The following is a 12596-nucleotide window of genomic DNA, read 5'->3' as shown; positions in this document are numbered from 1 at the left end:
ACCCTCCCATCTGGGAGCCTCTCTGTCCTCTCAATAAATCCTGCTTTCTAAAAAAATTAAAAAATTTAAAAAATATATTCCTGGACAGCCCTATTTCAGGTCCCCCCCCCACTGTTGGAGTTTTTCTGTTTTGTTTTGTTTTGTTTTTTGAGTTGGTCTTACTCTGTCACCCAGGCTGGGGTGCAGTGGCATGCTGCTCCCAGCCACCACAGCCTTCACCTGCTGGGCCTCACCTCAGCTTTCCAAGTCACTAGAACTACAGGCATGTGCCACCACACCCAGCTAATTTTTTATTTGTTGTAGAGATGAGGCCTCACCATGTTGCCCAGGCTAGTCTCGAACCCATGAGCTCAGGCAATTCTCTTGCCTCGGCCTCCCAAAGTGCTGGGATTACAGGCATAAGCCACTGTGCCCGGCTGCTTTTCTGTCTTCTTTTTTTTTTTTTTTGAGTTGGAGTCTCACTTGGTCGCCCAGACTGGAGTGCAGTGGCCGCTCCCGGCCACCGCAGCCTCGCCTGCTGGGCTCCAGCGATCCTTCCACCTCAGTCTTCTGAATAGCCGGAATTACAGGCATGCGCTACCACGCCCGGCTGATTTTTTGATTTATTGTAAAGCTGAGGTCTCACTGCCCAGGCGGGTCACGATTTCTTTCTTCTTAATAAACTCTTTCCTTCTCACCAAAAAAAGGGAAAAGAAATACTTCCAAATCATCAATGACGAAATGACTGCCATGTGTGTTACCCTAATCTCCTGATTTCTTGCTTGTTCTTTGCTTGTTGTACACAATCCAGGACATCCATTGCTCTGCCTGGGTTTTGGAAGCTTCATTGAATAAAGTTATTGGCTGGTGTCTGAAGCATATGCTGTTTGCTGTTAACAAATTTGTAGAAGGCAACTGGAAATATTCCTTTACTTTTTACATGTTATCAAAATTGAGTGTTCACCATATACAAGGAATCCAGACCCGCCAATATAAAGAGGGTGAGCCTATAGCATCGCATTGACCTGTCTCAAGGATGACATCCTTACTACAGAGATACATAGCATCTTCATAAAAAGATAGGAAATGCCAGGCCCTATGCAAGTAGAACTCATAAGAACCACACTGTTCTGAGAAGGACAGAAGTTCAGTGGCACTGGAACAGTCAAAAAAGGCTCTGAAGAGGAGGTGGGGCTTGCATTAGGACTTCCACCCATCTGAGTGCTCAGCAAGCACCCACTGTATACAAGGCATGGGCCAGGGTAGAACAGACAGCAGTGAGCAAGGTGGGCAGCCATGTCCCATGAGCATGGAGTCACCATGTGTGGAAGAAGGAGGAATATGCATGGCCCATTGTGACTGAGGAGGAAGGCAGCGCCAGGAGATGCTCACGAGGTAGGCAACAGCACAGATGTGCATGTCAGAGCTGAAGGTGGAGGTGCAGAAGAGACACACCCAGATCCAGGTTTACAAAGGTTTGTTCTTTCACCCTGCAGATGTATACTGAGCACCTACTGTATTCTGGACACAAGTGCAAGAGAACAGCAAGCCCAACCAAGAGGGCATCTACCTGGTGGTGCTTACAGTGTGGCTGGAGGACCCACAGCACACATTTGAGTAAACACACAGCACCTAGAGTGGTACATGTTGTAGAGGGGAGGAGCAAGTGGCCCAAGAGGGTGAGATCCAGAGGAGGAGTAAGCATCTGGATCAAAGCCAGAAGGATGTGAGCTAGGGTCACAGTAACCTCTGGGAGAAGAGATCTGCTGGAAGAGCAAACAGCAAAAGCGAAGGCCTGAGGCAGGAATGAGGCATGAGGCATGAGGAAGCCTGTGAATGAGGGAGGAGAAACAGCCAGGAAGAGTCACAGGGCTCTCTACACCAATGTGTTAAGTGAAATGGGAAACCTTTGGAGATGTGGAGCACAGAAGAAATGCGATCCCCCTTGTAAAAAAGAGCAACCTGTTTGCTGTGTGAACTTTAAGGGAAAAAACTGAAAGCAAGGAGACCTGTTTTGTGTCTCTTATAATGATTCCAGCTAAAGAAAAAAGTAGCTGAACCCACCACCCTCATAGCCCTTTGCCTAAGTACCCAATAAACTATTACTGTGAAAACCTATAAGCTCACACATTTAAGGTAATAACAAAAAATTCTGTCATGTTTAAATAGTTGCAATGGTTGTAACTTCCCAAATATTGTAAATATTGACTTTTAAAATAAAACCACGCCTGTAATCCCACGCCTTTGGGAGGCTGAGGTGAGTAGATTGCCTGATTCCGCGAGTTCGAGACCCGCCTGGGCAACTTGGTGAGACCTCATCTCCACAATAAATAAAAAATGAGCCAGGTGTGGTAGCGTGCATCTGTAGTTCCAGCTACTTGGAAGGCTGAGGCGGAAGGATCGCCAGAGCTCAGCAGGTCGAGGCTGCGGTGGCCGGGAGCGGCCACTGCACTCCAGTCTGGGTGACAGAGTGAGACTCCAACTCAAAAAAACCAAATAAATAAATAAAAGATAAAATAAAATAAAGTAAAACCACAACATCAGTCCTTAAAGGTAGTATATGAACACTGAATTATTTGAAATCCATCATCATATGTCCCATCACCTACAATCGCTTGGTTAGCAGGAGTTTTACATTAAATCCTTTTCTTCTGAATTCACTTCTACTCAAATTCCCACATAAGTTTTATTCTAAATGCAATACGTATTTTTGCTTGAACATAATTTATTGATGACCCTACTATTTATTGCTCAATATATCGTTATAAAAAACACATATATACACATGCATACATACATTTAATTTGTAATTTCCTGTAAACTTAAGTCTCACCTTAAAAAACATTTCTCCTGGCCAGGCTCGGTGGTTCAGCCTGTAATCCCAGCACTTTGGGAGGCCAAGGCGAGTGGATTGCCTGAGTCTGCCAGTTCAAGACCAGTCTGGGCAACTTGGCAAGACCTTGTCTCTACGATAAATCAAAAAGTAGCCAGGCATGGTAGCGTGCCTGTAGTTCCAGCTACATGGAAGGCTAAGGCAGAAGGATCACTGGAGCCCAGCGGGTCGAGACTGTGGTGGCCGTGAGTGTGCCACTGCACTCTAGCCTGGGTGACAGAGTGAGACTCCAACTCAACAAACAAACAAACAAAAAACCAAACAAAAAACCATTTCTTCTAGTTTGAATTAGTATTGCAACTGTTGTTAGCACATCATTGACCAAAGCAACATAAATATATATAATTCTGATTAAGACTAAAAAGTTGCTGGGCTCAGTGGCTCAGCCTGTAATCCCGCGCCTTTGGGAGGCTGAGGTGAGTGGATTGCCTGAACCCGTGGGTTTGAGACCCGCCTGGGCAACTTGGCGAGACCTCATCTCTACAATAAATCAAAAATTAGCCGGGCGTGGTAGCGCGCGCCTGTAGTTCCAGCTACTTGGAAGGCTGAGGCGGAAGGATCGCCAGAGCCCAGCAGGTGAGGCTGCGGTGGCCAGGAGCGGCCACTGCACTCCAATCTGGGCGACAGAGTGAGACTCCAACTCAAAAAAAAAAAAAAAGAAAGACTAAAAAGTTGAATTATATCAGAGATCTTTTAATAATGTGTCTGAGGCTTTTTTTCCTCCTGACAATTGGTTCATTTATCTACTGATGAGAAGTGCCTATTGCTATAACAAGGGAGAGTATAGGATCGATATTATCCCTATTTTTTCATAAATATATACAAATAAATAACTAGAACTAGAGGTTTTATTACAGCAAGGTAACTCTGTTCTTTGAATCTCTTCTGATTACAGGGGTTACATGAGAGCTGAAAGAAATTGCAGAGGTTTCACAGGACTGGGAGATGTTGTAGCAAAAGTAAAAGATCTTGGTGCAACCCAGGCACTCTGTTGAGACCCCAGAAAGGCAATACCACAGGAGTAAGAGCTTTAGGAGTAAGGGTGTGTAAACTTCACTCGTTTAAACTTTACACTAGTGTAAAGGAAAAACTAAAATTTCTAAATTGGAAAATTCATTGAATTGGCTGAACAGACTGGATACAGCTGAAGAGAGGATTTTTCAGCTCAAAGTCACATCAGTGGAAATGCAGAGAGAAAAAAAAAGTAGGGAAAAAAAGAATATCAGAGTCCTGTAGGAAAAGAGCAAATGGTCAAATGTGTATAAAATTGAATTCCCAAAAGAAGGAGAAAAAGAAAACTAGGCAAAGCAAATATTTAGAGAGAGAATCTATAAGAAGTTTACAAATAGATGAAAATACACTACTCTACAAATCCAGACAGTTCAACAAACCCTGAAAAAAATAAATTCAATAATAACTACATGAAGATACATCAGAGACCAGTTGCTAAAAATCAATGATGAAGAGAAAAGTTCTCAAAGAAGACAAAGTTTTTAAAAGATACATTATATTCATCAAAACATCAATAAGAATGATGAACTTCTCATCAAAAGTAATGGAAGCCAGAAGACAAAGAAATGATGTCTGTAATACAAAGTAAAACAAAGGTCATTGAGATCGACATCTAACAAATGTTTTCTCTAAAAATTATGAGTGATAAAAGACATTTTCAGATAAACAGGGAAAATGTCACCAAACAACCCAGCCTCTGAAAAAATACTAATGCAAATTGTTGATGCCAGAGGAAAATGATCTCCAATGGAATCCCAGTTCTGTGCTAATAAATAAAGAACACCTGAGAAGTTGGCTATGTGGGTAACCATAAAAGACATTTAAAATAATTTATTTAAAAGATTATTGAATGAGTGATTCAAGGAAATTCTTAAATAATGGACTGTAGGTTTTAGAGCAACATTGTCTAATATAATGCTTCACAATAATAGAAGTGTTCTTTGATAACAGCTCCTGTTCCATACAGAAGCCATGGTTCTTAGGCCTTTTAAGTGTGGCCAGTGTGACTAAGGAACAGGATTTTAAAACTGTATTTAATTATAATGTATTTAACTTTATTATATTTAAATAGCCACATGTGGGTTCTGGCTACCATATTGAACAGTGAGGCCTACAGAAATAAAAAGTATGACAAAAAGAGAACAAAGGGTAGGAAGAGAGTAAATGTTATTTCACTATTTTAAGTTTCTTCTATGGTTATTATATTTTTTCAAGGTGGTCTGTGATAAGGGTATATACTATATTTTTTAGATCAATATATGTATGTGTGTCTACACAATTACCCCCCACACACACCTTCAAAAATACAGTAGAGGCAATAAAATGGAATAAAAAATATGTGAATAATCCAAGAGAAGGCAGATGGAACAAATACAAAACAGTTTGCAAGGCTGTGGCTTTAAACTCAACTTTGTCAATCATTACATTAAATGCAAATGTGTAAGACACCATAATTAAAAGACAGATTTCAGACTGAATAAAAAATAACACCACCATCTAACTTGAGAGTCTACAAAACACACATTTTAAATTTAAAGACCAAGATAAGTTGAAAGTACAGGATAGAAAAAGATACATCAAGCCGGATGCAGTGGCTCATGCCTATAATCCCAGCACTTTGGGAGGCTGAGATGAGAGGATTGCCTAAGCCCACAGGTTCGATACCAGCCTGGACAACTTGGTAAGACCTCATCTCTACAATAAATAAAATAAAAAAAATTAGCCAGGCGTTGTAGCACACACCTGTAATTCCAGCCACTTGGAAGGCTGAGGTGGAAGGATTACCTGAGCCCAGCAGGTCGAGGTTGCGGTGGCTGGGAGCATGCCACTGCCCTCCAGCCTGGGCGACAGAGTGAGACTCCAACTCAAAAAAAAAAGAAAAAAGAAAAAGATACATCATCCAAACACTGATTATAAGAAAGGCAGGTTGACCATATTAGCATCAGATAATGAGGCTTCATGTTAAGGACTATAACAAGAGGAATAGTCTATAATGATTTTTCTTTTGAGTTGGAATCTCACTTCATTGCCTAGGCTGGAGTGCAGTGGCACACTCACGGCCACCCTAGCATCCACTTGCTAGGCTCTGGTGATCCTTCTGACTCAGCCTTCCAAGTAGCCAGAACTACAGCTGGGGATTTTAACATTTTGATATGTCATTAATAGAACATGCAAACAAAAATATCAGTAAGGATATGGGAGATTTGAACAATATTATTAACTAATTCAGCCTAATCAATATTTACAGAACACTTCTTGGAACTACTATCAATGATCCCCTTCAGTTTTTATTTCTTATATTTCATATAAATGTCTTCTCTTGTCATTTCATCTCTACAGTGATTCAGCCACATTTTGTTGGCAGAGTAGGAAAAAAGAAGCAACTGGGTAGAAGTCTTGGATTTCAACCTTGGTCGTTCCACTAACTAATGAGTTGCGTGGCCTGATGTCCTACCTGCCTTGTCCATGTCTCACTGTAAAATAAGCAGTAGCATTGGGTGATCTTGAAAGGTCTTCTGGCTCTAACCCTCCATTCTGAGGAGGCCTTGAGGGCTGCTCCAGGATGCTACCGCATTTGAAAACACTGTTTTTAGAAGCAAAAATATTTAAATAGCCAGGCGCAGTGGCTCATGCCTGTAATTCCAGCACTTTGGAAGGCCAAGGCAAGAGGTTTGCCTGAGCCCAGTACTTCAAGACCAGTCTAGGCAATATGGTGAGACTCCCTCTCTACAATAGATAAAAAAAATTAGCCGGGCATGGTGGTGCATGCCTGTAGTCCTAGCTAGTCAGGAGGCTGAGGTAGAAGGATCACCTGAGCCCAGCAGGTCGAGGCTGCGATGGTCATGATCATTGTACTATTGTACTCTAGCCTGGGCAACAGAGTGAGACTCTGACTAAAAAAAAAAAAAAAAAAAAAAAATTCAAACAATCCACATAGAAAAATAACTTTAGAAAGAAAACTTAGGAAACTGAGAAGGCCTGATACCTACAGTGTTTATCTTGGGGCTGTCCCAAATAGAGGAAATGTTATCAGAATTGTATTTTTTTTAGTCAACAAATACTTGTGCAGCATTCAATGCATGCCAGGAATGGCTTTAAGGACTTCCTAGATATTAACTCAGTCAATCCTCATTCTAAACCTCTATTTGTTAGATGCTCTTATTATAGATAGGAATGGGAGGCACAGAGAGGTTAACCTCTTGCCCAAAGTGAGCACAGCAAGGTCTGCTTTTCTCTACTATCCTAGAAGGAGCAAAAATAAGGCTTCCTCTGTGCACTACTCACAATAAAAGGTATGCTTATTAATGTTATGATAATTGTGAGTTTGTATACTCTTAAAAAAACAAATATTTAAAGCAAAATACAGCACTCCAACTGGTTTAATAAAATAATGTGGACCAAGCATGGTGGCTCACGCCTATAATCACAGCATTTTGGGAAGCCAAGGTAAGAGGACTGCCTGAGCCCATGGGTTCGAGACCAGCCTGGGCCACTTGGTGAGAGCTCATCTCTACAATAAATTAAAAAAATAGCCGGGTGTGGTGGCGTGTGCCTATAGTTCCAGCTACTTGGAAGGCTGAGCCAGAAGGATCACCTGAGTCCAGCAGGTCGAGGCTGCTGTGACTGTAAGCGTGCCACTTCATTCCAGCCTATGCGACAGAGTGAGACTCCAAAGCTAAATAAATAAATAAATAAAGTGAACAGTCTGTGGTCTTAAGACTATTACACCCCGTTTTATAATTTTTTCCTACTAAAACTCCTCCAGAGGTTCATCATTAGACACCAGATAAAAACCAGCCCAGCAGTCTGTGTTTCCTGCAAACAGGAGCACTCCCTGTGCTGCTCCCATCAGCTTTCCCTGTGTCTTCCCACTGCCCCTGATGGTGTGTGATCTCTACCCCAGCCCTGCAGCTCTACCTGTGGCTCGCCTGTGCCAGCCCCACCCTGGCCACATGCCTTATTTATTCCTGCATTTCACTCTTATCCACACAGTTCTTCTGCCTGTATCCAGGTAACCTCCTCCCGACCACCAATTCCCTCTTCATTGCAGCAACTCTGTTCTCTCTCCCCAGGGCCCAGGACTATAAACTGTGTGTAACAGTTATTTGATATTTAATAATTTATTGCCTTTGATGCTTCCTGTTGCCTACCTTGCATTATTTACTTTTTGTACTGTTACTTTTCTACTTGTGTATGTCTTATCTCTCCAACCGTATTATGAGTAAACATTTTGCCTGCAGAAATCTTGAGGTACATTTCTGAATCACTCACAATGCCATCCCCAGAGTAGATGCTCAGTAAATATCCGTATTGTTAAAATAATTTAACTCCATTCATCTGACAGGGCAGCCAGGGGCTGCTTTCAGTTCCATCCTTTGACTGGGTAAACCCTCTGCCCATTTAAGATAGATGAAAATAGCACTTTGAATTGCATGGAAGAAATGTACTCTATAGAAAGAAGATAAATATTCTTATTTTGGCCGAGCTTTCATAGAAAATATGTCCTGCTAGTAGCAGTACCATAAATTCAAAAAGTATTATCAGATGTGAGCACTGTATTAAATAAGTGATCAATTTCACGTCTCATTCTCTTATTTACAGAAACACAAATATCACAGTGTTAAAAAAAAATTACTATAAACTCTCTGTTCCCCAGATTTTGAGAAGGATGAAATGTTCTCTTTGATCAAACATTATAGGCTCTGAGGCAGGAACACAATTACACTTGTATTCCTGCCTCAATATCACCACAGTACTGAGCAGGTAGGATGGATTTAACATATTTGTCAAATTGTTGAACTGTGTTAGGTGTGGTGGCTCATGCCTGTAATTCCAGCACTTTGGGAGGCTGAGGCAGGAGGACTGCTTGAGGCCAGGAGTTTGACACCAGCCTGGATAACATAGTGAGACCCCTGTCCCTACAGAAAAAATTAAAAACCAGCCAAGTGTGGTGGCATGTGCTTGTAGTCCCAGCTACTGAGAAGGCTGAGGCAGAATTGTTTAAGCCCTGGAGGTCGAGGCTGTTGTGAGCTATGATCGTGTCACTGCACTCCAGCCTGAGCGACAGAATGAGACTCCAACTAAAAAAATAAAATAAATAAATAAATAAATGGGTGAATCTGCCCCAGTGTAGTAATGACTGCCAGGTGTGATGTACACATGGGACACAGTTGATCAGTGACCTGGGTCCCCAAAATGGTCAGCACTATGGTTTGGATGTGGCTTGTCCCCACCAAAACCCATGTTGAAATGTCATCCCCAATGTGGTAGAGTTGGGAAATGGGGCCTAGTGGGAGGTATTGGGTCATGGGGGCAGATCCCTCATGAGTGACCTGGTGCCTTTTTCATGCTCTCAGACTGGATTAGTTCTCCAGGGAATGGATTAGCTCCTGCCAGAGTGGCTTTTGTTATGAAAGCAGGAAACCCCTGCATTCTCTGTTTGCACATTTCTGCTTCCGCCTTGGACCATCCACATGCCAGGGCTCTGCCCTTGAACTTCCCAGCCAGCAGAACCACAAGTTAAATACAACAATTTTTAAAAATAAATTATCCAGTCTCAGGTATTCTGTTATAGCAATACAATACAAGTGAACTAAGACAGGAACAATCCCTGAGACTGCTAACAGGGGCTACTGCCATTTCTTAGGATTCTGTCCTTTTCCATTAAAAAAATGAGCACATATTACTTTTATACTTCCAATTTTAAGTTACATTTCAATTAAGGTTAGAAAAAATAATTCGTTCTTTTAAAAATTAAAAGTTGGTAAAATGTTTTAAATCCCATTTGATTCTAGGAGCAAGTGTTTTATAGATGAATAATACATATATTCCTAATCGAACTTCATTCCCAAAAAATTTGAGAGATTCAGAGATTAATCTTTTTTTTTTTTTTTTTTTGAGTTGGAGTCTCACTCTGTCACCCAGACTGGAGTGCAGTGGCTGCTCCCGGTCACCACAGCCTCGACCTGCTGGGCTCCGGTGATCCTTCCGCCTCAGCCTTCCAAGTAGCTGGAACTACAGGCGCGCGCTACCACGCCCGGCTAATTTTTGACTTATTGTAGAGATGAGGTCTCTCCAAGTTGCCTCGAACCCGCAGGCTCAGGCAATCCACTCACCTCAGCCTCCCAAAGGCGCGGGATTACAGGCTGAGCCACCGAGTCCAGCTAGAGATGAATCTTATAATACCTATTTTAAGAGAATATACCAAGAAAATATTTAAATTTACTGATATTAATTGGATCTGAAAGTGACTGTGAGTTTAAGGCCTCCTCCATCAGACCTTCAGGAGCTTTCTGGAGAGACCTGTTCCCAACTCATGACCTCCTAGGACAAGGAGGAAGCCAATCCATGTGTCTTAATTTGCATCCCTCAAACATGTCTGAGGAGGCACAGAGATGAACCCCAACCATATTTGGCATATGCATATTTATCTTGCAAAAGATCACAAGGAGCCTGGAAAGGCCCTCTCAGAAGGCACCCTGGGGTGCAGGCAGGTCCTGCAGAAGCTACCCTGCCTGCCTCTGTGTTCTGAGCCATAGGCATCTGAATTTCAGAAGAATCTCAGGGACAGCATGGGAGGGAGATGAAGCCACTGAAAAGCATGAAGCCAGAGCCCTCCCTCACAGAGCCCACATGCAGACATCTCTAGTCATTTTAGCAAGGTGGTTCAAGCCGCCTTTCCAAGTCTCTGCTGAAACTGGTATCCCCCAAAGCCTACATGGAGAAACACATCCACATGCAGCACATAGACGGTAGGATAGACTTGAATTCAACCACTAACAGCCATTTCTTTTTCTTTTGAGCCAGAGTCTCACTGTCAACCCGGCTGGAGTGCATTGGCATGATCACAGCTACCGCAGCCTCGACTTTCTGCAAGCAGGTGATCCTTCCACCTCAGCCTTCCAAGTAGCCGGAACTATAGGTGTGTGCCACCACTCCCTGAATTTTTTTTAATTATTGTAGTGATGAGCTTTTGTTAAGTTGCCCAGACTGGTCTCAAATCTTTGGGCTCAGGCAATCCTCTCGCCTCAGCTTCTCAAAGTGCTGGGGTTATAAGTGTGAGCCCCTATGCCCAGCCTCAACCGTTTCTTTTTTTTGTTTAACTTTTATTCGCTTTTTGAGTCCAGGCCTCACTCTGTCAGCCAGTCTGAAGTGCAGTGGTATGATCACAATTCACCACAGCCTCAGCCTCCCAGGCTCAGGTGATCCTCCTGCCTCAGACTCCCGAATAGCTGGGACTACAGATGTGCACCACCACACCTAGCTAAATTTTGTATTTTTTGTAGAGACGAGGTCTTGCTACATTGCCCAGGCTGATCTCAAGCTCCTAGGCTCAAGCCTAGTTTCCCAAAGTTTCCCAAAGTTGCCTCAGTTTCCCAAAGTGCTGGGATTCAGGCATGAGTCATTGTGCCTGGCCATGCTATTTTTATTCTTTTTATAGAATCAGAGTCTTGCTCTGTGGCCCAGGCTGGAATGCAGTGGTACAATTATAGCTCACTGCAGCCTCCAACTCCTGGGCTCAAGAGATCCTCCCGCCATGGCCTCCCAAAGTGCTGGGATTAATAGTCGTGAGCCACTGGGCCCACCTAAAGGCTCTTCTTAAACAGAGGGTCCTGTGTCACCTTAACTCAAGGCCCTCAGGGCCCCAGCACTTCCACCCCCAGGGGTTTCTGCAGTGTCTCAGTGTTTGTGGGGCATCCCTGTTTCTCTCATTCCCTGGGCTCCAAACCTCAGGGCCGGCATGCATTCATTTGCTCATCCAGGACATTTCCTGCCTCCGTTCTCATGCTGAGCACTGTGCTGGATGCCAAGGATCCAATTGGACAGAGGAGCAGACCTTGCCATCCTGAGGCCAGGAGGAAAGCAGCCATGACTTGGGTTATCATCACCCTTTGCCTGGATCCACAGCCCAGATTCCCCCCACCCAGCTAGCGCTGTTTCCTAGGCTTCCTCTCACATGCATACCCCAATTCATGACCCTCCCCCTATGTGAAACCTGCTCCCACTGCACCCTGTCAGCCACCCGACCACCTGTCCTGCAGTGAGGATCACCCCTTCCTCCATGAAGCCACTCTGCCCAGCACTCACTTCACACTTCTGCAGCTCTACTTCACAGTCATTTACTGGCACCTGTGTTCTTCCCAACAGGACTCTAGCCCTGAGGGGAGTTCATGACAGGGCCAGCTCTTGTTCCATGCAGAATAAGTTTGGGAAAATAGCACAATGAGTGAGTTGAATCTTCCAGTCAGTCACTATTCACTGACTTATGCAAAAACCTACTCTGAGATTCTGTCAAGCACAGATGATAGAGATGAAAACATCCCTACATCCTGGGGACTCGTGGATGGGGGTGGGACATAGATGAAAAACAGGCAGCCAGCACATGTACAGGAAGGAGAGGCAACTGTTTTGGAGAGGATTCTGAGAATAAACATCAGAGCTGTAAAAATGTAAATAGCCTTTAACCCAGCAATGGCATGTATGGGAACCTCGCTAATAGAAACCAAAATAAGCTTTAAGCAAAACCAAAATAAGCTTTAAACAAAACTATATTCAGTTTAAATGCATTTCAGTGCAACATTTGTGGAGCTCTCGGTTCACAGAAGACACTGTGCTTCATGCAGGAAATGAAAAGATGAGAAGACACGGATTCTGTCTCTGACAAATGATAAAAAGACAAGAACCATATATATATATATATATATATATATTT

The sequence above is a fragment of the Carlito syrichta genome, unplaced genomic scaffold (assembly GCF_000164805.1).
Source record: "Carlito syrichta isolate Samal-C Ts95f unplaced genomic scaffold, Tarsius_syrichta-2.0.1 Scaffold257243, whole genome shotgun sequence".
Taxonomy (NCBI): domain Eukaryota; kingdom Metazoa; phylum Chordata; class Mammalia; order Primates; family Tarsiidae; genus Carlito; species Carlito syrichta.
This window is presented reverse-complemented; position numbering follows the sequence as displayed.